The sequence below is a fragment of the Melospiza melodia genome, chromosome 1 (assembly GCF_035770615.1).
Source record: "Melospiza melodia melodia isolate bMelMel2 chromosome 1, bMelMel2.pri, whole genome shotgun sequence".
NCBI classification, from domain to species: Eukaryota; Metazoa; Chordata; class Aves; order Passeriformes; family Passerellidae; genus Melospiza; species Melospiza melodia.
Window position 1 is genome coordinate 53,184,062 of NC_086194.1, and position 27,743 is coordinate 53,211,804.

The following is a 27,743-nucleotide window of genomic DNA, read 5'->3' on the forward strand; positions in this document are numbered from 1 at the left end:
CAGAGCAGTGTAATAAGAAAGGATCCCATTTTTTCACACTGACATTCGGGTTTTTTTTAATAAAACACAGTGTAATTAAAAAAACCTAAATCAAATCAGTTCTATAACAGCTCATGGGCTGACTGCAGTTAATGCCCTTAAAATAACCCAGTAATATATGAAAAAGTCTCCTACTGCCCAGAGACAACCAGTTAACTTCCTTTTATGAAACTGTAGGTCCTTTTATTAGGCTACAAAACTGTTTCAAACAAATGAAAACCAAATGTGTCAAAAATGCGAGTGTTTTTCTTTAAACTCGTACCAAAATAGCGTAAACCACAGGGCTCTTCAAGCAAAGCTCTGCCCCAGTCTCTCCTGCAGGCTGGCTTGGGCTTTTGTGAGTGAATGCAGGGCTCAGCTATTGAGCAGCACCGTGCTGCCAGAGACAGGAGCCGCACGCAGGAACGGAGATATTAAGCAGCCATTCAGTGTGGAACTATTCAGAGCAGCGAACCCTGAGATATGTGAAAGCATTATGCAACTCAAGATTGGCACATGTTGTGTTCTCCAGCCCAAAATAGTTGCTATTGTGGAGGCAGGCTATTTTAACATTCACAAATGCAAAAGCTTTCAGCATGCACGGTGAACCCATGCCCTGCCTTGTAGTATTATTCATTCTGTGCTAAACAGACACGAGGCCAAAAGCAGCCCTGCTATAAATGAGTGCATCCACTATTGAGATCAATAAGGGCTGCACTTGCTTGCACCAGGGCTGGATTTTTGCCTATAAATTACACACAGTTCCGCTGTGGATGGAAAATATATTAACCTCCTGCGAACGTAAAACTCAGCGTGTCATCTGTAGGATTTTGCTTTTCAGTGATTGCTTCCTTACTGGAGAACAATTACATTCAAGTGGGAAATGTTCTAGCAACAAGATCTTTGTGTACTGCCTGAATGTGCTCGTGTCTTGGCCTCAATGAAAACAATCCATGTGTAATGATTAGGGTCCAGGCACTTAGGTCTTGAATTCTGACAAAGTCCTTGTAAAGACTAAATGCCAGGCTGTTTTGGGCAAGAGACCAGTAAATGAGACTGCAATAAGGTGTGTTGTTGTATAGAGCAAACCTTAGTAAGCAAAATACACAGGTTTTATTTCCTCTATCTGTGAGTCTTGTCCATTGTATTTGCTGGGGAATGCCCCAACAAAGGCAGGAATGATGAATCTGACTCCATGTTCTCAGAAGGCTAATTTATTACTTTATGATACTATATTATATTACAGAATACTAAACTTTACTATACCAAAAAATACAGAAAAGATACTTACTCAATGCTAAAAAGATAATAATGAAAACTCATTACTCTTTCTAGAGTCTTGACACAGCTTGGCCCTGACTGGCCAGAGTCAAAACAACTCACACCAGAATCCAATCAGACAATCACCTGTGGGTAAACAATCTCCAAACACATTGAGCATGTGAGCACGACACAGGAGAAGCAAATGAGATAAGAATTGTTTTCCTTTTTTTTCTGAAGCTTCTCAGCTTCCCAGGAGAAAAATCCTGGGTGAAGGGAATTTTTAGAGAATGTGAATGATACACTTGTCTGGTGAGTTAGCCTTCCCATTAAATACTCCCTCATCTGGCTCATATTTCAGTCAAAGGCTAGATCTCTATTCATATCTTTACCTGACCATGCACATGGTACCTGGTGCCAAGACCCATTAAGACACGTAGATTGTCATATTTTTCTGTAAAATGAAGGAGAATCCAGCTCCAAAATGTTCTTGATGCCTTTGGGCTGCATTGGATTTAGGAGCTGGCACATGTTACCAACTTTTAAGTTTCTATCTGTGCCACTCTAACTTAGGAAATTTTTTTGCTGTGTGTGCCATAGAGGGCTTGGAGGATAAATAGCCAAATGGGTGTAGGACATGGAAATTCCAGAGGAAGCAAAGTAATTCATTAGAGATATTGGGCAAGAGTCACACAGCATGCAGAAGATTCACAGAAACTTTTTGGGGTTTTTTGGCTTCCCTTATATTACATGTGTAAGCAGGCTTTGTGAGGTCCATGGCAATAGCAATTGATACACAGAAGATAGATAATGGACTCTATCTTAAAAATGAAAGTAATTAGAGAATATGATACTGTATTTGAGTAAAAATGGTGATCTTGCAGCTAAATTGTGTAGAACACATACCTTCAAGAGGTTTCACATAGATCCTTAATTGGAAATGTTTTCTGAATATTAAGTGTTTAATTGTGTGCTCTCTCAAAGCAGTTGCTTCTTAAAGGAGTATAGATTATATATTCCACTTAGTTTTCTATGGAATGATGTACGACATTTGGTCACATGCATTGTGCTCTCAGGATAAATTATAAAGTATTTAAATGTATTTTATTACACATTATACTTCATCTTCAGGCAAAAATATGTTTTGTCAAAATATTGATTTGTATTATCAGGGCACATTGTATAAAATCCAAGACTGAATTTCATTTTAGGGAACTGTGCAATTTGTCTAACCATTCCAAGGAAAAGGACATCAAATTCATATGAGCAACTGTGTTGGTGAAATGAATTTTAATCATGTTTATCATCCTTCCAGATACACTGTACAATGGCATTTGATAAATTTCACTCCCTAGACCTTAGTCTGATCATTGATGAGATAGGAATGTTACAACGTCCTAGTGGCATCGAGCTGGATTCCTGCTCTTAATAGAGTGCTGATAATATAGACACTGGTAATTTATCTGTTACTTAAGAAAAATTAAATCTGATTTTGTGAAAGGTGGAAAAAAATAAATGAATATAGGTGAGAAATAATGTAGACATACCCTGCAGTATATAATTGGTGTCTAGAGGTTTTTAAGGACTGAATGTATTTGAAGGATTGTTTTTGTTTCCACCGTGTGCTTAAAACTTGAGAGTCCTGAAACATAGAGCGTTTCATTTTCATTTTTTTCTTTTTGTTTGACTTCCTACAGATTTCCCAGATGACCTTGGAAAATTTCATGGGGCAAATTCTGCACTGGAAATCAATGGGCCATATTCCACAAAGAGATGAGGACTGAAACTCTATCCTTCCCGTATCTTCTGTCTCTGCCCTTATAAAAAAAGGCCAACAGTGTACTCCTACCTCCTCTTTGGGATATAGCAAACCTAAATCACCAGCTATTTGCAAAGATTCTAGCATCAAAAATCTGTAGGCTGCATGTGCCTGATTCTGCTGGGACTCTGAAGAGCAGAGCTTTCTCGGGTTGTGGGTTACCCAGCAGAGGGCAACGTCACTCTCACACATGAAAACTATTTGTATGCTGCTTGATCCAAAACTTGCTGAAAGCACGAGGAATCTTTTCTTTGGCCTTTATAGCTCTGTTTAAATGCAGATTTTTACTGAATTTCAATATTAGCCTTGAAATGAAATGGCAGTCTGTGAGCACTCCCATGGCACTGTTGGCAGCTAGCCTTAGAAAAAAAAAACTTCAAAACCTTCCAGTGCTGGCCAGAAACACAATAGCAATTTTTATTTTGTTGGTGTTGATACAGTGCTAATATCCTTAACAGCTGTGACTGAGAGGTGCTTTGAATGTTGCATGGCTTTAGTTAACTTTTATCACTCTTATCTATTTATTTGATATGTGACCCAAGGGTATTTGAGGTACATGTCACAGGGGCTAGAAAAGAAGCACATCAGATGGATCCTGACCTCATGGAAACTAATGGCAGCATTTTCTTTAATTTTCAATGAGGTCAGGGCTGTGCCTGAGCTTCCCCTTGGAGGTTATGTCTCTCAGAGTCCTTGGGGCGCTATTGAACCTTACAGACACTGACCAGCTCCTGCCCTCTCTCCAGGAGACAGGTCTCAGCTCAGGGCTTGGCACCCAGTCCTGGCCTGAACTATGCTGTGGGCATCTTTCTCTCTGACCTTGCCTTCTGGATGGACCCCAGTCCTGTCTCCAGTCCTACCTCTTGCCCTTGTCTGCTGGACTGACCTTGGCCATGCCTGGTTACTTTATCTGCTCAGAGGCTGCTGGTGAGATGCACTGCTGTGACCTCTGGGCTCTCCCCATCCTCAGACCCTGTGGCACTGCCACCCTGCCAGTGAGGGCATGGCCTGTGCTGGGTCACCTGTGCTTCCTGCTTTGAGCCTCTCATGGCACAGCCCTGCTCCTGCAGACTGGCTTTATGTCTGTCAGAAATCCCCCATGAGAAATTCAGTCAAACAAACCATTTAGAGCACTTGAAGTGAACAGAGGGGTTATAATAAATCTTTGCAGGATCACAAGTCTGTGTAATGCAAAAATGTGCAGCCCAGGAAAAAGAGATATTTGTATACAGCTTAACTGAGTGGTGAGCAGCTCTTGCTGGAAGCCAGGCTTTTAGAGATCCAGATCTATTAAAGAAATGGTCAGTCTTCAGCCTTGCAGAGAGCAGCTTGAAGAGTGAAGAACTATAGAGGTCAAAGGAATAAGAATTGAAAATAGAATCCAGACAACCCAACTTACCTTTATTGTACTTGGAATTTAGGAAACCAGGAAGATTTTAGGCTAACTTCATGATTATTGCAGTTTGATTCCTGATGCTTGGATGCCTGTGACTAGCCAGACATAGAAAATGACAGGCAGTGGTATTTTTTTTCACTGTGAGGCAAAAGGGGCAAACTTCATTCAGTTTTCTATTAATCTTTCCTCTCCAAGTATCAAAACAACAAATGCATAGAAACAATCTGAAATTCTGTTGCTGGGAAAACAGCTATCCCAAGGGTATATACCTGTAGGCTATCAATTGATTCACCTTTTATATTCCCTTTATTTTTCTCTTTTTTATTTCATTTAAGAAATACAGCCCTCAGAATGATTGGGGCTTTCTTTTGTTGTTGTTAATACGAAATGCAAGTACTTGTATAAAAATTTGCTACTGAGCAGTTGATATTTCATATGTGAGCCTCTGGGTCCTCTGTCTTTCATGTCAGGAAAGGACTTTCTCAATTTCAAGGGTGTTTCTGCATGATCCCTGCACTGGCTTTGTTTTTTGAGTTGAAGTGGGAGAAGTGTCTTTACAGCTAATTGCAGGGGAAACTTGCCCAGCCTCTAATAGGAACTGCACCATTTAACAGGAGCTTCATGAACAATGAGGGGGACTTCAAATGCCCAAGGCTTGTCTGCTTGGTGTAAATAATGCCTCTTCCAGTTTTAATAGATGCAAGGAGACAACAGGTTTTGGGTGGAAAATGTTCCACTCCAAAATGAAACCAGGGTATTGTTCACAAGCTAGATTTGGAGATAAGTGGTATGACAAAGTTTAAATTCCTCATTTGCACAGTTCTCCCATGGGAGAGGGCTTTCAAAGTGATTCTTGCTGCTTTTTCCCTGTAAAATGACATTTGGATCAATGGTACCCGGTGGAAAAATTTTGGGATCTGCCAGTACAAGTCCAGGAGCAAAAATTGCCCTGTGGCATATCCTGGGTGTTCTTGCACTGTATAATGAACACAGTGCAGCACCAGGAGGGTGCAGGAAGCCCTGCTGGAATTACTCAGTTCAGATGAATTTAACAGCCTGTGCTGGATCTGGGGATAAGGTGGTCATGCACTTTTGAGAGCAAAGTGTGTGTGAGGGACTGCACTGTGTCCCTTCCATGTGGCTCTAGAAGTAACAGGGCTGCTAAAAAGAGGTGTTCTTTCTCTTCCTCTTACTAGAAACCTCCAAGGTTGTGCTAATACTTCTGACAGTTACTTGTTTGTATTTGGGCAGCTTGGAAAAAGTCTTTGCAGCAAGGAAGATATTATTCATTGCTACTCTTTACAGATCACAACTCACCTAATGCACGAAATCAGAATGCTTCTGTCTTGAAACACAAGTGCTGTGCTTCTTACTGCTTCTTATTCTCTTGTTGCCTTCCTCCCCAGTTCTGAGATTTGGTCAGAGAGAACATCCTCCGCGGGACACTGCCTTTCATTGCCATTTTGTCTTTCTCCCTTATTTCCTATTATCTGTTCTCACTTAGTATTAATGCACAGGATGATGATTCTGGAATGAGTTGACAGAGGTTTCACTGTCTGTTTTACTGGTAAATTTTTGCTGAAGTGTTAGTCACTAATGTGAAGGCATTGATTTGTAGTATGTACTAACACTTTTAGTTGATGGCATGAATCAGTGGGTTTCACTCTTTGGTTATCAGATTCACACATTTCCCAGTGTAAACTTTTGCATACATAGATTTCTGCAAAGCACATATGAAATCACTTTATTAGTCAACTGTCTTGGATCTCATAGAGCATGAGTTCATTGAGCAGAGACCTTGATTTAAAACAAAACTGCCTTCAGATTAAGGTTAACTTTCACAGACTGGATTAATTAATGGAAACATTTGGTGAGTTTTTATTTACAAAAAAGGTACTATTTCATAGGAAGGTTACATGTATTTTTCCAGTAGATTTAATTGTGAAGATGATTTTGAGAAAATGACACCTCACCACTACTAGTGAATAAGGCAGCTGAAATTCCTCCAGATTCATAACCTAAATTCAAGTTCAGTTTCTCAAAGGATTGTGTCAGTAATAGTGTGCAAATCCTTTCTGTAAATTGTAGGAAGCTTAGGAAATAAATTATTTGGGCCTGGAAGACTGGAGATATTGTAAATGTATCGCTGGTAAACAAAAGAAAATTATTTGTAATAACGCAAACTCTGTTTTCTGCTTCTGAAGTTGTTATTATCAAAAAAAACCCCACCACATTATGGATGGCAAACGCTACTATCTACTATATCAATATCTTGTATGGTTGATGTCTGTAAAATATCTAGAAGGGTTTTTCTGATGATCATGTCCTGGACAGAAAACAGCATAGCACCTGGCCATAAGATTGCCTACAGACTACAATCAGTTTTCTGAGGTGAAAACTGGACAGTAAATTTTTTCTGAAATTAATGCTGTCAGTTTAAGTCAGTGTTATCAACTGCATCATTTCCAGTCAGTATTTCTACCATACACATGAAGCCCATTATCCAGCACTGTTGTGCTTAACTATCACAGAACTGGCATATGTCTGTCTGGCATAACACATGGATTTCCTTTAATCAATCCTGTCTGAATGAGAGCACTAGCTCCTTCTTTGGTATGTTTTTATAAACCACATATTTTCCTTTTAGGAAGGTGTTTCCAGCACATGTTGATAGTATTAGTGGGTATGTAGTTATGGTCATAAATGAAAAATACTTTCTTATCTGTCCTTTTTCTTTCTTCTTTTTTTTCATGTTTTACTGTAAAGGCAGGCATCATGCAGGTATAGCCAGTGAAATAATTTCATACTCTTTTCAGGTTTTGATATCTTGATTATAAGGGCTCAAACCCACTATTTTTGGGGCCTGTGTTTCTTTTGGCATTTGTTCAGTTGAAGGGGTCAGTCTGTCCAGAGGAGGTATAGTACCTCTCTTTTGTAAAATCCTCAGCCTTAGAGCTCCTTTCTAGTTTGTAGTTGACCCTCTTGGTATTTCTGCCTTCTGTCAACTCCTGCTTCCAGCACTGGAGTGGTTTCTGGGAAGATTGACTAAATACTTTCCTTCTTTAGTGTCTGTCCAAATCTCCTGACATTATCTATTGTCTGAAGCACATAAAAATTTCTTCTAGAGGAAAGTGCCAGAACACTAACACATATTGTCAGAGACATTGTTCCAGTACTCAAAAATAGACTCTGATATGCCATTCAAGACTGTTATAGCATAAAGCTTGGGGCAGAGATAAAGAGAGATCCTCATCTAAAACACTGGAAGGAAAAGAAAGAAGCTGAAAACAAACTTAGGGAATAAAAAGAGATGGCAGATCCTGAGGCAGTTTGAATAGTATTTGAGATTGGGATAGATTTTATCAGCATGGTAAAATAAGTCAGTGTTAAAATTAATCTGTGAAGAAGCAAATTATTTATTATTACACTTATTAGGATTTTAATGATTTTTGAATAAATACACTGGAATTCTTTTCAAACAATCTAGAAAGATTCAAAACGTAAATGCAAAATGTCCACAGAACTGGGCAATATTTCCAGCAGGATACTAGTTATATAATTATTATGAGGTTTTTAGTGGTGTTTTGCAACTAACGTGCTTCTGCAGCTGCTGTAGTCATACATGTAAATCATATATAACATCAGCATATTGCATTGCAATTTACAGTTTATTGCTATTTAATTGCCAGTCCTTAATTCTACCTGACATTAAAACAATGTCAAGAAATTAGCAAGACCAAAGTTGTCCCTGATATTAGGAACAGTTTTTGCAAAGTGTTAAATGTTTCTGAATCAAAGACTGGCATTTCTCAAATGCATATTGTATTATTGGGCCAAATCCTTAGATCTTAAGTACTCTAGATTTTGCGTGTATTTGCACAAATATCCTGTTCGGTATATATGTTTGAAGAACTATTTGTGCTTTTTCAGAATAGTTCCCGTTTGCTGCACAAGTCTTCTTCAAGTTCTGTAAACCCTGTCAAAAATGACATGTCAGTGAAGATGCAAATTTCAGTCAATTTACTCAAAGGACTTCACCTTCAGCAAAGTGAAATTCTTCTAATTCCATTTATTATTATTACTTAAATAAGAATTTATTAATTATTATTGAATAAATAAATTATATAGATTTGTTTACTATTTAATGTTATTTATTTATTTTATTTCTCTCTAGGATTCCTATCGTACTGCCTGCTTAAGCATGTCCTGCTATTCCATACCTGACTGGAAGGAAAAACCAAATGCAGAGTTAAGCTGGCAAAGCTCCTCTGTAAAGTTCTTTCCTCCGCAGTGAGTGCGCTGTGTTTCCAGACACTTCACACCTCATAGCCATTGAGAAATGCGGCCCTTCTGACAGCAGAGAGGGTGGAAGGTCCGTAAATGTGGAACACGAGTGTGTCTGAACGCTGCTGGGCTCCTTCCCTTCCCACACGGGATGCAGCGGCAGCTCCAGGGCAGAGCCGGCACCGCATCCTGGGGAGCTCTGTGTGCTACAGGCAAAGCAGGAGCCAGGACCCTTCTCTGCTCAGCCCCTCTGTGGATCCTTCCCCACTGTGTGCCTGGCCTGTGGGGACACGTGTGTCTCGGTTTGGAAAGACAGGAGTCTGCTAAGAAGGCAGGAGCCTCCCCTGAAATGGAGAATGTAAACCCCCCCCCACCCCTGAGAATTGCTATACATTTTAAATTAAGGGGCTCTCAGGCAAAAATATGGGAGCAGGAAATAACAGTTCTTTAATAGGGAAGAAAATAAAAGGATAAAATAAACAATGCAGTGCACTAGAACAACACTGACAGAGTCAGAACTCAACCTGACACCCTGTTGGTCAGGGCGCTGGTAGCAGTCCCATTGGAAATGTGGCTGCAGTCCTCCTGGAGTGTCAGATGTGGTCCTGGAGTGTCAGGTGTGGATCCTATAGAACAGGGTGTAGTCTTCCTCTGAAGATCCAGTGGAAGAAGAGGCAGCTGCTGTTCCTCTGGGAAATCCAGTGGAGAAGCCATACAGTTATTCCAGAATCTCCAGATTATATCCAGGTAGGAATGCTTGGCTCCTCCCTCTGGGTGGAACATCTCACAATGGGATGCTGTAGTTCTTAACAGCCATGCAGTGACATTCAACAGCCTGTTATCAGCATATGTCCCCTCCTGAGGGAGGAGTGATTGTGATCACTGAGAGAGAGAGATCAGGAAAACTGCCCACTTGACAAATACAACTGCCATGCAGTTGGTAATAGAATACATCTTGCCTTGCAGTCTGGAACAATGTGGCATTGAATACCATTACAGCTGAACTCTCTGGTGCCCTCTCCTCTTTGTTAGCCTTGAGAGTCCCGTGCCTGATGCAGAAACACATCCTTTCATCTCCAGGTGCTCTTGGCTTGGGCAAATAGGACAAAGTGAGTCCTTTAAACAGCCTTCCCCATCTCTGCTCTACTGGAGAGGTTCATAAAGATGGATACTCCTCAAAATCCCCAGACCTCTTAAAAAGCGTCCCTCCCTGCTGTTATCTGGCAAGCCTTTTGCCTCTGTTGTGCGTGCCCTTGGAGCTGCTGTAACCCCAGGGGGCTGCACAGCAGAAAGCAGGGTGTGTTCCCTTGTGCAGCCCTGGGGGTGTTGTCACTGAGCCCTCCTGTGCTTCCCTGCCTGCCTTTACACCTGCTCAGTTGCTGTGAGATCTGTGCAGCGTAAACAAGAGACTGTCACAGCTTTTGTCATCCTGTGAGTGACTGGGGTATAGCCTCGAGTGTGTAAGGCAGAACAAGACTTCCAGCCATGTGAGACCAGGAAACAGAATGAAGACACGGCAGGATATGAGGGCTTGGCCCTGAGGTGAAGTGGAGGCAGATGTAGAGGCAGGAGCTGAGGATGTACACCTGATGTGTGCATCCCCCTGCCTTATTCAATGAAAGGGTATTTTGTTCTCCAGGAGTTTTCCTGAAGGATTTCTTTCACAACAGCAGAGATCAGCTTAGAGTTATGTAAAGTTGAGGGGAAAATAATGCAGCAAGGCTTGAAGCACAGCTGGAACTTCAAAACATCTGTGTGCATGACTTCAGACCTCTCTGAAGGACTGGAGCCCTGCTTAGGAAAAAAAAATCTTTTAAAAATTCCACTAGAGAAGAAGCTCATTGCTCATATTTGCTGCTGAAGCACCCCTGCATTTTGCATTAGGAGGACATTTACAAGGACTAAGAGGCAAGATGTATAGGAGAAAATTGACACCCAAGAAAAGAATAACTACTGCGTTTTGAAGCTTGCAGAGGAACAAGTGTTAGATAAATGCATATGACAAACAGATCCTGTTTGATCTCTGTAAGAAGATTTGACAAGTCAGACACACAGGAGCCATAAATTACCTGTAATAGCAAAAATTACATCAGTTATAACCTTTTAAGCAGTTGTGCCTCATACAGCATCAATTCAGAGATAGTAATCTAAGGAGAACCAGTCTCTCTGTGCACGATTCCCTTGTAATATACAGCTACAAGAGTAAGCTGTGTATGATTTTCATAAGACCTGATAAAAATCTAATGGTTCTAGGCTGCATACCGCAAACCTGAGCAGATAACTGGCTCAGACTAACTGATAAACATACTGGGCCAGAAAAACCATTTTTTACTTTAAAAAAGAAATGGAAGCATGATTGAGGTGTCATGGTGTGGGGGTACCGCATGGGGAAGATTCCCATAATCAGTCATCAGGCTGTTTCAAAGACAAGTTGTGGAGCTGGAGGGGGTGGGGGCTGCCAGTGCTGCAGAGCAGCCTGCAAGGAATTTTGTACCTGTGAGGCATTCTGTGCCTTCTTTAGAGCATCAGCCAAGGGGAGCTAGTTGTCTTTTCTTTGGTGCCTGGCTTGCAAGTTGGTAACAAATGTGGGATGGGAAGGGAGGCAGAATCACAGGTTCAATAAGTTTGGAAAAGACCTCTAAGGTCATGGAGTCCAACCATTAGCCCAGTACCACTGTGTGCATCACCAACCCTTCCCCAAGCGCCACGTCCACACATTTGTTGAATGCTTCCAGCAGATGCAGCAGTTAGCACTTGGGTGCTGGGCTGAGCACCACTGGCACCTGAGGAGCTGGCTGGTGCGGATCAGAGCTGTGTATGACACCTCTGTCACCAGGACATGACAGCACAGGTCCTGTCAATGACATCTGCTGGGGACTTGCTTCCCTTTCTCCCACAGTGGCAGAGCTTGATTTCCCCTTGAGCCCAAAGAACATGTAGTAAAGGCTACTTCCACCCTGTGCATGGCCTTGCTTGTGCTCGAGCAGCTGCTCCTGGGGATGGAGGAAAGACTTCCAAGGCTGGCTTTGCTTTTAAGCAGTCCCTGTGCACATCTCCTTGGTGCGCTGCCTCAGCTGGGAAGGGAGGCAATTTGGGAGTCAGATGGATGAGGATGAACTGATGTTGGTGCCAGTACCAGGCAGCCTTGCAGCCCCAGCAGAGAAGGCTGCTGGTGCTGGGCTGGGAGCATCTTCTTTTAGCTCAATGGTAATTTTAATTCCCTTTTTATGACTGCCTGTTACTTCAGACCTAAAGGCCAAAATTCTTGCAAGGCTGCTTTCCCAGAAACTTCCCCAACAAGTTGAATCACACTGGGAAAAGCTGCTGCCTGGGATTTTTCCCCTCCAAAAAAATAATTTGCTTATATGGTAAGGAAAGCTCTATTTGTACTACCTTTTTGGGTAGGAGAAGAGAAAATTACACACTGGTTCTAAGAACTGCAATTTCTGTCCCTGTGATGCTTTCTGTCAGCACACAAACCACGAGCAGACTGGGAGCTGGCAGGCAGAGGTGGGCTGGGAGCAGCCTTGGCTGAGGCACCCTGCAGCTCCCCAGGGTCAGTGGCTGGTTGCCCGATGATGCCACTGGCCCCAGAAAGGTGCACCCAACTCTATTTTAATTGGCAATAAATTACATTAATTTTCCCCAAATCGAGTCTCTTTTTGTCCTTAAGCGATGTTCTTGACCCAAAAACTTTTCCATCTCATTTTTTCCCCTTTCAGAATGCATTGCTGCTGCATGGGGCTAGCCAGGTCTTCAGGAAGGGGATCCTGCAGCAGGAGTCTTTCCTCCTAGGTCATCACTTTCATGTCAGGGTTGAGGATCTAATCCTTGACATACAACTGGTGAGGTTTTTTTTCTTCTGTCAGTACAGAGAAGGTCGTAGTTGCTGCTTTAACTCAGGGTCTTCTGAAACTGTGGGACAGCAGAATCAGATATATTGCTGCCCTGGCCCTCCTTAGTCCAAATTCTTCTTCTGGAACAAAGAAAATCAGGTGGATTGGGTCACATTCTGTGGATGCAAACAGCTGAACAGCACGAAGGTGATGAAACTCAGCTTTCTGGGAAGGTTTAAACATAGCTTCTGATTCAGAGCCCAATGTGGAACATCTTTTTTTTTAGTATTTTATGTGACCATGACCAGGCTATGAAGTAGGTGAGAACAAATCTCTTGAATGGGCAATAGAGTGCAAGAGGATATTTTACTTTCTTAGAGAAATGCATTATATCCAAAGTATATGCCTGTCATTTCACAGAAACTTTAGGGCTTCTGCACAGCTTCGTCTGGTCCAAGAAGAGCAGCAGGTCCCAGAGGCTCTAACAAATGAATTGTAAAAATCTTGGCTGGTGGACAGGCCCAAATGAGAGCAAACACTGAGGGAAGGATGGGAGCTCAGCAGTAACATTTTGTGTTTGGTACAGCCTGGCCATCCTGTGCAGATGTCCTGTGGGGCTAACTGGAGCACAGCGAGGTGCAGGCTGGCCTGGATGTGTCCCCTCTCCCTTGCCACCAGTGGTATTGCGAGGGAGAGGCACAAGTCTACAGCAAACAAAGCTTTGTTGCTTCTCCCTTTATGAAAGAGCCTACATTTCTCCCAGTGCCTCAAAAAAAGGCTATTTATTTATTTATTTTTAGCAGCATGCCTTTCGATAGGGTTTGCAGATGGAAAGGGTCAGGGTTCTGTGATGTTCTGTGTGTCTGCCCTTAATTCCTTTCTTTTGAACTCACTGTGACTTCCAGCAGAACCCTCTGTATTTCCTGGTATAAATGGATGCAACAGTTCATCTTTAGTGTAAATATAATTTATGTTATTAGCAAAAATAAAGACATCACATTTTTTTCCTCTGGATTTTTTTTTTTTACAAGTTGTCAGAAAACTGAACTCTTGCTACCCCAGAAATTTGAGCCTAGGGAGTTCAGTGGTTAGTATATGACTACTCTAGGGGAACAAAAGGTACCTTTCCAATTAAAGTTAATAGAGGGATAACTTCAGACACACAAAAGGAAAAAAAGACACCTATAAGTCATGGTGAGTTCAAAAGGAAAGAATTAAGGTAGGCACACAAAGCATCATGGGAAGTGCTATTCAAGGTACCATGTCAAAAAGGCTGATTAACAGCAGTTCCAAGTCTACCTGATCACCAGGGAGTCTTACTGATAAAAATTATTTCCCCTCCAGAGAGAAGAATCTCCCTGAACTGAACAAATGTGTCACTTTTGAATAAGGATTCATGAAAAGGCAGAAGAGGAGAAGAAAAAAGAATAAAGGTACGCATTCACCAAAAGATCTGAAATTTGTAACTTGTGACTGTTTATCAGTCTTTAAGTTCTGAATGAAACTGCAAGTCATATGTCAGTGAGCAGGATTCAGATCACTAGATTTGCATTTCTTTTTTGTTTAAAAGTGGCTGTTTGCAGATAGAATTCTCTGGTGTTGGTTGTAATTGCAATCAGAGAAATCTAATGGCTTTGTTTGATGTGCTGCTTAGACCTTCCAGGCTGTAAGGCTTTTCAGCAGAGTCCCCTAAAGATATTGATTGAATTCTGGAGCTACTTTGTGGAATCTGGTGGTCTGTGTTGTGTGCAGAACTCACACTAGATGAATGTCATGGTAAATTCTAGTCATAAAATAAATTTACTTTAGGTCACGAATTAATTTTGATTATATTCCCCCCCCCCCAATTTAATTTCTGTAGTTGTTTTAAACACATTGAGCTGTGCAGAAGAGACATGAAAGGAAATGTCATCTGAATGTCTTTTTGTGAGCATGATGTAAAAATGCCAATTTTTTTTTTAACTTTGGCCCTTATCCGTTGTTTAACTTTTTATTATTCTCATGTATATTTACATGGTATTTTAGAGGAATTTCTCTTTAAATTGCCTTTTAATGTCTTTTTCATATCCATGGTTTGTTCCTCCATTTGTGGTGATGGGGAATGGGTTAGAGAAGAGGATTGCCACAGGTGGGGGGCGGATCAGTATGGAAATGTGGGCACTTGAGGTGTGTTGTGCAGGGTGGTGTCTGCAAGAATTACAGAATTACAGAATTACAGAATTACAGGGGGCTGCATGTTTGAGCTGCTTTCTCAGGGCTGCTGCAGTAGATGTGTGTGAGGTGTGTCCTGTGCTTTGACATTAACTGAGGAAATTCAGGAAAAGCTCTGCACTGGCTACAGTGGGTTTTGTTGGGCTGCAGCAATCTGAGATGCAGCAGGGATGACACAAATGGAAGCAGTGGGTTCTCTGGGTGCAGCTGGGCAGAAGAAAATGGTCAAGTCCATGCTGTGCTGTCTGGGCAAAAATGGGATCACTTTTTGAACTTCAGGCAAGTTGTGAGAAGCTTCACTCAGTACAAGAAAGAGATTTAATGCTGTTTGCCAACAAAATGGATGTAGGAGGAGACTTTAGGCAGCAAACTGCTAATTGAGCCATATTCTGTCTTGCAAAGGGAAATTAGCAGTTTGCCTAGCTTACTGTACATTCTAGATAAATTACTGCCTTCTGAGAAATCATTCAGGGTTTTCCCTCTGTTTGGCTCAGCACTTAGTAAACCAGTGGGCAGTGAGTTTAACCTTACATTTGTGATGTTTTGTAAAAGAGAAATTCTAAACCTGTTCACATTGTTCTATCTGTTTTCTCTAGATGAGTTATTAATTATGTTTCCATAGGGTTTTTTTTCTACTTGAAGTTTTTAATGTTATGTGCTGGTACTACTAGTACTTAAATGTTAGAGTGGGCTTTTCTTAGCTCATTTCCTGACTCTGCTGTCCTTAACACCTTGGGGAGCTGTAGAGTATGAACTATTTCATTCACTTTCAGCATCTCATTGTTTATTCATAATGGCATTGTAAAAATGCAGAAAAATACAAAAAGAGCAGTCTAATTGTAGTATAAATTTCTCCTAAAAAGTGCATATGTATGCATAAAAATATGTGCACCTGTAAAAGAGATTAAATCAAATAATGTTTACATTTTTACATTATATTATGTTTCATGAGAAATTTCAATAAAGATTGGGAAAATGCTATGTATAATTAAAATACATATTAGCACTTTCAAACAGATGCATATTCCACACAATTATCTGGAATATATGTTATTTAATCTATTTGTCAACTTGGTGTTGTCCCAAACAAGAGAGTTTAACATTTAGTAAGAGAAAGGGAAGGTTATTGTTATTTGACTGAAGAAGACTACCAGACAGAAAGCAATTTATATACATTTAGTGTTAAATTCACAACCACTAGGCAAGTTTCCTAGGGGGAAAAAGAAGCAGTGTTGTTTGTGCTCTGTTTCTGTTTGTTGCTATTAACATTCCTTTGACTGGGTTATCCTTCGTGGAGACAAGAGGACCGCGTCCTTGCAGCCCACATGACCACAATCCATCTCCATGTGTGAGAGCATGGATGCATCTCTGAGCCCCCAGCTATTCAGCTGGAAGATCTGGATCCTGTAGTTCTCAAGGAACTGCTGTGTTGTTTCTCTGCTCTTTACTTGAGAAAACACTGTAGGCTTCTGGTGCTGTTGATTTCATGCAGAAGTCCCCGTGTTGTTGTTCTGGTAAGCAGTTCTGAATCACGCATGTTTTGGGAATTCTGTTTGAAGGAAAATCACAAGCATATTTAGCAAATCACAGCTTTTCTGGCAGGTGAGCTGACAGCAGGCTTCAAATGTAATTGATTGGTCGTTGATTTAACATCAGTAATTTCAGCAGACTGTAATGTTTGACATCAGTTTTCTAAGGCATTGTATAGGGTGGGAATAGTTTCTGCTGAATGAAGGATTTCTTTGTTACAATAGGAGGAAGTCAGGAGAAGGCAGGTTAGCTGTGAAGAAGAAAAAAAAGGTTTTTGGTGAAGGTGAAAAGAAATCATATCATTATTTGCTTTAACCTGTCATTGATTTCTTCTCCTCCTGAAAATTTCTGTTTGCAAAAGTTTCTCAAGTCAAGTGAAGACTTTTTCATCTTATGAATCTTCAATTTCTTTTTTGAAAGATTTAATTTCTTTCTCTCTTGGATATTAAATATAAAAATTCTCTTGAATATTTTAAAAGTTGCTTTAACAACATGAATCTCCCTTAGTGAGGGGAACCCTCCTCCTTGTACCTTCTTGGATTCAGTTGTCTTCTGATTTGAACATATTTCATTACAAATGTGGTTTTGCTAGAAATAATCATAGTTTGTGGTTATTGTTTAGATTATGTAATACTTTTCCCTTAGTTTCCTGTGTTTTATCAGTGTTTAGTTGAAACTCTTGTGTCAAAATCGATGTGTCTTTGATTCTGCCTATTTGCCTTTGCTCTTTACGTTGCTTTCTTTGATCTTGCTTTGTTCTATAAAGTGATCAAAATAATTTGTTGGTTTTTTGATTATCTTCTTGCACAAATTTAGCCATGCCATCCTTCACACTGCCTTTTATAGAGGAACCTTCCAGAGCACATAAGCAGCTCTGTCCTTTGTCCTGCTGAAGCCCACCCTGTTACATTCATTTATACTGCGCTGTCTTAGGGGGAAATTGCTCAGTGTCCCATTAAAGCAGTGCTGAGATTATGCTGGTTGTACCTTTCCATCTTCCCCCAACTTCAATTTACTCACCTGGCTTTCTTGCTGTTTTAAAAAGGGCCTAGGGTATGTAGTATCTGATACACAGAAAAAAAGTTATTTGCTAATTATGTTCTAGAAAGTTCATCCTGGAGAACTCCTTCTGTGTAATTCCTTCATCAGGGACACAAAGCTGGAGTGCACCAACAGTACAAGGGCAGTTTGGGACAGAAGAAAAAACAGAGTTTGGGATAGCACACAGAAAGAGCTGGATAATGTTGAGGACTAGAAATGGGGTAAAATTTCTGAATGCAGAAGATAACATAACGCATTTGGGGGCTCCTACTGAAACCCGCTGCTCAGGTGGGAGGTCAGCAGCTGGAAACAACTCAGAAACATACAGTGCTCACTCTGTCACAAGCTGTGGAGGTATGAAAGAGGTAAATGCAATCCTGGGATGTCTCAGGAAGGATAACTCCAGATAAGGAAGTATTACAAGCTGCATAGAGGAATCATTAATGGGACCACATTTAAGATAGCACATATGGTTTTGACTAACAGTGTTCAAGAAAGATGATCTGAAACTGAAGTTTGCATAGACAAGGCCATAGGGATGATCAGGGAAATGGAGAATTTGTTTTACAAACAGGAGCTAGGAGAGGTTGGTTGTTTAAATTGGCAAGGCAAAACCTGAGACAGCATGCAAATTTTTTGTCTTTAAATACATTGTGGCAGAAAATAACTCTTAATCTGAAGGGCAGTGCTGGCAAAGGAACAGAAGGGTAAACTGGCCGAGAATACATTTTGGTTGGGATTAAGAAAGAAGTTCCTAATTGTTAAAGTAGCTGAGCTCAGAACTCTGATTATTCCATGGGAACAGTCCAGGCATAAAACACAGTAGAACACAAAGGTCAGTAAATTTATAAAAGGGATTATCTGCAAGAAGGCTGCTCCTGAGAGCCAGGGATTAGACTGCCTGAGCCAGGTGATTGTTCTAGACCTACAGCTCTTAGGACATAGAATGTTACATATTTTTTAATAATAAATATATTTCTTTATCTGTAGAAAAGGCATTTGCACTTGATTCATTGTCTCAAATAAACTCACCATTTTCAGTGAGAAGGATGTGTTTGTAACTGTGGTTACCCCCTAGAAGTAAACAAAGTTTCCGTCCTTGCAGTGATGCGGGGTTTGGAGCAGTTGCTTTTTGAATCACATTAGCTCAGCTAAGCTAACTGAACTTGACTGAAACTCTGCTTTTCTGAAACTGAGACGTAGGTGTTGAAATCTTTCTACTGAAACAGTGTGTGTCAGCTAATTCAGTCAGTTAAACTGGTTTGGTTAAATAAAGCAGTTTTATGTCACTGACATACATTTTCAGCCCTTTGAATATCATCCACCATCTGATAGGAGCTAAATAAAAACACTCAAAAAGTTGCATTGGACAATAAGTTCCATTTAAAATCAAAACCAAATCAAAGCAAAACTGAAAACCAAACTAAAATGAAGCCTCTAATGATTTAGAGACTGGTCCAACATGAACTGCTGGAATTATCTATATAAGGCTCTAATGCTCTTTAAAATAGAGGATTAACAGTGTTAACTTCTCTGTTGGACAAATCTTTTGCAAGTGAGAGGAGATTGGGATGCAAGACAATTTCCAGTTGCTTCTATCAGAGGACCTAGTGAAAGGAGAAAACCACAGTCATAAAAACATTATCCTCCCATGTGCTCTGAAAGGACAAGTTTGGCATTTGATGGGATGCCAGTGTGCTTCAAGTGTTGACTGCTGTTCTTTAAAGCCTTATAAAGAAACAAAACTAACAAAAGGCACTACAGACAATATTGCAGCAACGAGTGTTTCTTGGATGTCAAACACCCTCCAGCCCACAGCACTTTGATCTTGGGAACAAACCATAAAGAACAAATAGAGTAATTTTTCTTACATGCTAAGATTTAACAGTGAGGTTGATGAACTTCTGGAAAACTAGCATAATGGGCATGCTTTTTCCATTTGTTAAATTGTTTTGACAAGGGCATATTTCATTTAAAGAGGCTGTTTTCTATTCCTTCCCTTTTTGGTCTCTGAAAAAATAAAAGAGGAACCAATATAGAACTTCACAGTACAGATCAGCTCACCTTCCACATGAGCCAAGTGGAAAAAATATCACTTAAATGCTCTTTTATTGAAGGGGGAATAGGAAGGCGGGGGAAATAAAAGCGCGTGTAGACAGTATAGCTGGGTATTTGTGAGTTTTGGCTCTTCTGGCCTTTTCATTGAAAGCCTCTGTTTCCATTAAACTTGCCAAAGAAAATGTATGAAATATATTAATACACACTGTGCACATTAGGGATGGGTGCAGTGACTTAGAGGCTATCAAAACCCCACTGGTGCTCTCTCTGTGCAGATAGGAGTATCAGCAGGCTCTACCGTGTTTGGTCACTATTTCCATCTGCAAAAAAGATGCTGCTTTAATATTTTTATATCTCATTGTCCTTTCACTTTTCCTTAGGAACTGAAATCACCAAAATGGAGGAGGTTCCCTCCTGAGTTGCCATTCCAACTGCCTCAGAAGGATCTTACACTCCCCCAAACCTGCTTTTCCAGGATCCCCTTTTCTCTGTTTGCAGACTTAAGCCTTCCCTCTGTTTGTTAGACATACAGCCTTTCACTATGCTAAAGCTCAGGCTCCATTCACAGATTCTTTTGAGATTCATTTTGCCAGTGTATCTCTGTCTTCCTGAACACTAAATAGATTTTTTTTCAGGTATAGCTTAACAAACCAGAGTAAGAGACTCTTGAAGTCTTGACTTTTTGGAGTTAAGAGTTCAAATCCTGACTATATTTAACCCAAGCCTTTCATCGTGAGGAGATGCTGGTTTATATGATTTCTGGTGGAAAACCGTAGCATGTCCAGGGCTTGGCTGCTCTTTCTGAGTGGATGCTAATAGTTGCTGGGCATAAGAGCCAGGATTTGTTCTGCCAGGCCTATTCTTTCCCACTGTTTGCAGCAAAATGCCTGCATTTCAACAGTGCTGTGAGAGACTCTATCAATTTAGATCCTACCTATTGACTGAAAGACTTCATTTTCTTCTTGTCACACAGACAAATTAACCAGTTTCTGCTCTTCATGGTTTTCCTTTTCAAACAAGGCAGTGATGACAAAACCAGAGCTAAGACACAACTGTATCCTTGGCCCTTTTCAGGGCAGAAATGTCTCCTTCACTGGAAGACACGCTGATGAATCTTTGCACTCAATTTCAATTCCTTATTCAGCTATGCCCAGCAACATGCCGAAAATGAAACTCAGGATGCCGAGTCGATGTTGCTCAGATTCTGTCCTGACCATTTGCAGAAGGAGTAGTGTTTATACTATCCAACTTCAGGCATCTGACATGGGCTATGGGGCTGCTTTGTCTCCTGGATCTGTTTGTGCTGCTGGATGGGATTTCCATCTGCAGCTGGGTATCAGAGATGTGTAAGCTTGTCTCATTCGGGTCTAGGAACAGAACTGCTATCTGGAGCAAAATGAGCCATTCTGCAAAATTTTCTGCTTACACAGTTCAAGCTAGCAAGGACCATTCTTCCCAGTTTGGCACATCTTTTCACATTTATAATAAAGCTTAATTGTATGTGGTTGCATGTTTGCAAGCGCATGTTTTGTTGCAAATGTTTCAACACTTCTGCCTGGTTTTGCCTAGGGGTAGTTTTAGCTGGGGTAGGAAAAAAAATAGTTCTACCAGAGGCAAATGTTCTGAAAAGACTGTTTTTTCTGTCTTCTGAAATGCTTTCTGTCTCATGGCAGCTAACAGATGATCTCAGAGGAGTGTGGCATCTGCACATAAAGCTCTTACCTTCAATTTCTCATGCTAACAGAACACAGAAAAAACTGGTTAGAAAACAACTACTAAAAATACCCACAATTAATTTCTTTCTATGCTTTGACTTGTTGTAGCTTATGTGGAAGTAAAGAGAAATTATGCACAACATGATGATTTTCCTGCTTTTTTTAAAAAAATTCTTTTCTCCATGTGATTGACTGAAATATTTTTTGGGAATCATTTAATGTAACAGTTTTCCAAAGTTACTACAGTTGTTAAAATTCTGCTACATTGGCCAAACGATCTAAATTCAAATAGAAAGTCAATTTTACTTAAAGATTTATCCTGTGGCTTCTTTCCAGCAGGAAGCCTTTTATGGCTTCTTTAAGATTTTCCAGTATGGTTCTTTAAGGAAAGCTTGGTAAATCTTGTGAGACTTTACTTTAGTCGTGTTCATATGAAATGGGTATAGGCTTAAGTGTGCCTTTAGGTACAGAAGGGGTATTCACAGGTGAATGGCAAGATGGCTTCTAAAAGATTTCCAGCAAACACCCACAATTTGATGCAAAACCTTATCCTAGCTCGGGATGCACTGGAGCACCACCTCTGCTTGGAAAGCTTTGTGCTGATGCCTTTACCATCATTTCTCATGAAAAACATCTCAATAAAGCAAGAGAACAGATCTGCACAGCTACACTGATTTGTAGCTGCATTAATAATCTGCTTCAGTTATTTGCTGATGAACTGAAAACTTCCATGAACTTTGTAACAAAAGCTTTTTCACACTCAAGTATGTCAGAACAGGACCAATGTCATACCCCCAAGAGTTGAACTGGCTGACCCTGCTGTGGTCCCCATCCATGCCCAGCCTTAGAGCCAGTCTCTGATCTACATGGCAGCATCTCCCAGTGCTCATCCTGCAGTTACAGATTTGCTTCCTTTTGGATGGGGATTTCTGGGTGGGGTTCTCAGTGGGAATCCATTGACTCTCCTGCTTGATCTGGGCTGAGCTGATATTGGTGTCCATTTTGCCTGTATCTGCTTGGGTGATGACCCTCCCTACCTGTCTGCCTCTGTCATCAGGCTCTTTCCCAAATATCTGCTTTGAGAGGCAGGTCAGCAGTGTGCAAGGTGCTTGGAGATCAGTGCAGAAGGCTCAGTTACAGGTTTGCTGACTCATTTCCCAGCAAAAAGCTTCCCTTCCCCATGGAGGACCTGGGGGCTGTGGACTTTGCAGAGGGCTTTAATTAGGAACATCATTGCTGCTTGTGTGTCTTTCTTCTCCAAAACAGAAGAACTTCTTTGAAATGCAATTTTAACTTTTGATGTTGTCAGCTTGCAGTTCTTGTTTTGGGGACAGTGTTTCTAGTGTGCTGCTGTTAGTGGGTTGTCTTTTCTTTTTTTTTCAATTGCCAAAATATTTTGAGTGCTAATGTAGGTGGGCAGTTTTTGGTCTGTCTGTATCTGTTTAAACTTTGTGTGCATTGCTGGAGTTCAATCTTTCATCCAGTGAGCAGAGTTAAGTATTTGCTTGACTAACAGTGGTAAATAATTTGGTACTATATTGAATTGTGGAAGGTCTCCATGCTTCCAGAGAGCAAATCTCAATCTTCCTTTGATGTGTAAGCTCAAGATCACACCTGGTTGGGGTAGCAACCAAGTAAATGACATATGATGATTGCCCTGATTTCCTTCAAGAGACTGTAGTACCTCTTAGACTTCAGAATCACTGGAATTCAAATGCCTCTGAAGTACAGAAGTGTACACTTTTTATTCCTGCATGCACACGACATTTGGCAATACTTCCATTTGTCCTTGTAAGTGCATGAAAAGATGGCATTTCAGCCTGATGTTCACAACTGAGATTCCAATTTTTGAAAGAACTCATTAATTTAGTAACCTCATCCTGGACTGGAAACATTATACTAGATGAAAACCTCAGGCTTGTGCAGTATTGGGGATTTTGGACCTGCAGTTTGCAGGATGTCCAATCCCTGCAGGATGGGCCAAAATTTCAGGGGGAAGTTGTACCTTGTAACTTTGAGCTTATCAAAGTCGTATTGCTTTGTCCAGAGTGTTAGGATCTTTGGAATTCTTAGTTAAGTGCCTATCCCCACTTTGTTAGGAAAGTGGAAGTAATATTTTTTACCTTGCTCTACTTTCTATCCCAAGATTTGAAGTGTTAAATGTGCAGAGTGCCTCAGGCAAGCTCCATTTTCAAAGGAATAAACTAAAATAAAGATGGGCCAAGCAACATTTTGTAAACCTGTTTGGTTCAAGAATCCTGAAACTTAAGAACAAGTCTTATTTTGTGACTGAAGTTGTGTTTTTTTCCACAGAATTACTTTGTTTTTAAAAATCATGTAGGTATTATTTTTCAGGGCATGTGGGTTGTGGCTTTTCTTCTAGACAGGCTGTGATTATCTACTGATAAGATCAGCTGCAATCAGCACTGCAGGCACACCACCTCCAGGCCTTCTCCAAGGGAAAACTTGCTCCCTTGGTAAGGCTTAGCATCAAGTTTGCAGAGACTTGGGCTTGGGTCTCCACTGGTAAAACATGGATCAAGCCTGCCATATGCTTTCCTATACCTCCTGTAGAATGTGGATTATGCTTCTCTTTTGCATTTTGTCTGTTTCACCTCTGACTGCAAGTACCTTAGGACAGATGCGACTTTCTGCACTATCTATGAACAATGCCATTGCAGGGTTTCAAGCTGCTGCTGTAACACCAAGGGTTCAATAAAATGGCAATTATGTGGAAAAACCTTGCTTATTTATAAAAAAAAAGCTAAACTGCTGTGAACTGTTCAATGGCATGTTGAATTTTGGCACACTTCAAAGCATCTGATGCTCCAAAAAGAGAGGTGCCTCTTCTGCCTCTGATATACTATCTTGAGTAAGAACAACTTTCTCATGAAAGAGTTTGATGCTTTTTTGCTCCACCTCACTTTACATCAGACTTGCTTTGTGTCCACTCCCTTCATTTTGTTAAGGCACCTGCACAGTGTCCTGTTGCAGATGATTGTTTCTGATCACCACTCTGAGTGCAAGCATCCTCGGCCCTTGGAGGTGTGGTCACACTTGCCCCTGGAGCATTGTGCTGCGTGCTGGAGTCCTGAGGGAGCTGTCTGGGAGAAGAACAATGAGGTGCCCTGACAAAGTGTCTCAGGCAGCTTGAACATAACTTACTGTGTCAAGAAGAGAGAGCAAGAAAAAAGCACGAGGTGTTCTAATGAAAGCACTAGCGCCGTGAAGATTCATTTTTCTTAGAAAGAATCTTAAGAAGTTCTTTTTTCATTCTTTCTTCTTTTCCCTCTCTGTCTGCATTATCAAATCTCTACCCCCTGTGTCTGTCTCTCTGTTACTTTCAATATGCATTGCAGCTTCTGTCTCCTCCTTTGTTCGAGTTAGCACTATGGGTCTTTCTAGGTGAAGGAAAGGGGACCTTTTGCTGGCCTATGTATCAAGCAAACCTTGTGAAAAGTGGAGAAGGCAATCCAGACCTCTTAGTTCTGAATCTCTCTTTTCTTTCTCTCAGATTGTACTTCGAAGTAGACATAAGGTGCTGCTGTTTGGTGCTGTTTGTCGTTTGATAGATGCACACAAATCCAGGAAGTGATCCAAATCCTGTATGACTTCTTCTATCCCCAAAAGGACTTCCTGCAGAGGAAATAATTTGGGTGGCTTTTGTTGGTTTGGGGTTAAGGAGAAGGCTGCTATCAGATATTATTTCAACTGAAAGATGCAACTCCTTTAATACTTCACATCCTGAGTTGATTTGTGAAGAAAGCTTGACTGATCAGACTTTTTCAGTAGATGAAGAAGCTGCTCACTCTCAGGTGGCTACAGGTTAGCTTGGAGCGGTTCCATCAAACTTGTCATGGCAGTAGAGGAACTTGCATGACCTACCAGAGGCTTCTTCTTTCTGCAGAGACATCTCTTGATGTCGCTGCAGTGATCTGAAGTGCTGCATTATCTTGCCACCCTTTTGCAGGGGAAGCTTCCTGACTTCCTTTGTTGCTACTGTTTTCTATGCCATTGCAGTGTTCTTAAACTTGAAAATAATTTTGGGCAAGGATTAGAGAGTATCAGGAGGGGCAATCAGAGACCTCCTGAGGGACTTTCCTACCTGAGGGACTCTGTGAATCTCTGATGGTCTGCTTATTACTGGCAGCAAATTCCTGTTGTGCTTAATGTATAAGAAGTATGCACAGAACTGAGGAAGTGCTGTGATGGAAAGCTAAAATACTGTCTAGGAAGGTTTATGAACTGCAGAATCCAAACTACTAATTGTAGCTTAAATCTGTAATTCTATAGCCAGAGAATTGAAATAAGTGGTTATAATATTATGAAAGTGAGTGGCCTGTGTGACTATGTTCCTGGGAAGACCTGTGTGGGTTTTTTGGTATTTAGAGGAAAGGTGCAAGCAATCCTTCCCACCTGCCTGTGCTGTAAGACAGAGGTTTGGCTCAGCCTTCTGCTTGAAGCAGTGCTGGGAAATATATTTGAAGACCTAGTTTTGACTCTGATCAGAGGGAGGAAGTGTTCAATTTAAAGATTTTAAGCAGGTATTTAAAATCAAACAAACTAAATTTAGGAGTATCTTTAAAAAAATCTATTTATCTTTATCACAGACATTTAATAGCCAGGACTTGAATTCTGTGAAATGCTAAGGTGGATCATTTCCAAAAGGCTTATCTGTATTTGAATTATAAATGCCCTCAAAGCTCATGAACCATGAAATTCAGGATTTCAATCTGTTTGAGGAGATGTTTCAGTCCTTGGATGGGGTTAGTTCCTCCACTTGTAGCTGTTTTCATTGAAGTAGTTGCGAAAACACTGAGGGAGGATAGACTCAAACTTTTCTGTTGAGTTATACCTGAAACCTCTGAATTAGAGCTCAGACTATCATGGGATGCTTTCAGTTTCTCACCGAAATGGTATTAATCCCTGTCTTATCACCAAGGGCCACAGAACAAATGCATCCACAGAATTTAATGCTGTTAGTTGACATCATCACACAGAAAACAAATGCAGAAGGCATCCACAAACCGAAGGAAAGTTTTCCTCTGGCAGAGAGAGTGTAGCATGAGGCCAAAAGTGAATTCCTACAAGGCAGGACTGAATGCTGTAGCCATGTGATAGATGGAGGAGACCACTATAAATCACAGGATAAAATAACCACTGTAAAGAATGCTCCTTGTCCTACAAATGTTGTGCAGTTATGCTCCCTCCTAGGATTTATAAACTATTTCAGTCATTTTTTTGCAGAACCTTTCAGCAGTCCTGAATTCTCTGAATCAACTGCTCAGGAGAGAATTGAAAATGGCAGTGCACTGATGCTATAAAGGAAACCAGAAGACTTAGATTGCATTCATCTCTGATTTAACCCAATGCAATACAACACTGAAATTAGTAGGGTTAGAATGATGTTGCCACGAGCACAAGTTGCCCTTTGCAGTTTAAAATGTGTGTCTCCATCTCTCAGTGGTGTAAGTTACACCCCAGGCTGGAGCACACAGAGAGGGGCACTGAGCACAGGGCAGGTGCTTTGTGGGTGAGCCGTGCTGGGTGCACGGGGCAGGAGTGTGCCACAGGAATAATCTGTGTCTATATATTCCTCTGAAGAGATCTGATTTTGCTGCCATCCCTAGGGCAGCTAAAGAGGCTTCCTGGCTGAGAGTGGCCCATGCTTGGTCACAGGAGGATTGGCAAGGATGTGAGCACACGCTTACATTAGGCTTTGCTTGAACTGACACACAGAAGTGTAGAGGTCTAGTAACTTGCAACCAGTTTGAGCTCTTACAAAAAACAGCACAAAGAGAGTGTTTTATCATTTTTATGTGCACTTTGGCTTCAAGTAATGTGTATTAGGAGTTCATTTCTAGTAAATTACCTAGTTTACTAGTAAACTACCTAGGTTACCAGCTTTTCCCTGGTACTCAGGGCAGGCCTGTAATGCCCGTGGCATTGATGCCCAAACACCTTGCAGAATTTCACTGTATCAGCCTAGGCTAGCACTATTGCCTGCCATAGGTATGTATTCACACTTGCACTTTAAACCCTCTTGATGCCTTTTTGTCGGTATTTCTTCCACCTGATTTAAATGCTTTGAATTGGGTCCTGCTTATAGTTTCTCTCTTTTTTTTTTAGAGCAAATTCTGCCAGTGATCTTGTGTCACTGCTCTGCCATCCTGGTCCTGTGGTGGTGAAGCACAAGCTATTCTGGTGGTAGCTGAGCTCCTGGAAATGCTGGCAAAAATGGTGAGAACAAAGCTGCACCATGGTTAGAGCTGAAGGAAGAAAATGAGCCCATGTGAAAACATGAAACTTGTGAAAGGATTTGGTAGGCAAGCTGGGACTCTAATTTAGCATTTTACCCTTATTCTTCATCATCAGTAAAATCAAGAGTGAGTTGTGCTTGGGCCCACTTTCTAATAATAAAAATTATTGAGGAATGATTCAAGCCAGTTCATTTTCTACACAAATAAACTAGTATACTGTTAGCACATGCTGCTATGGAAGAGGGATTGACATGAATATTTGGAAAAGCGTGCTTCTAGAACTTATAAAGCATTAAATAGTAAATATTTTAGTAT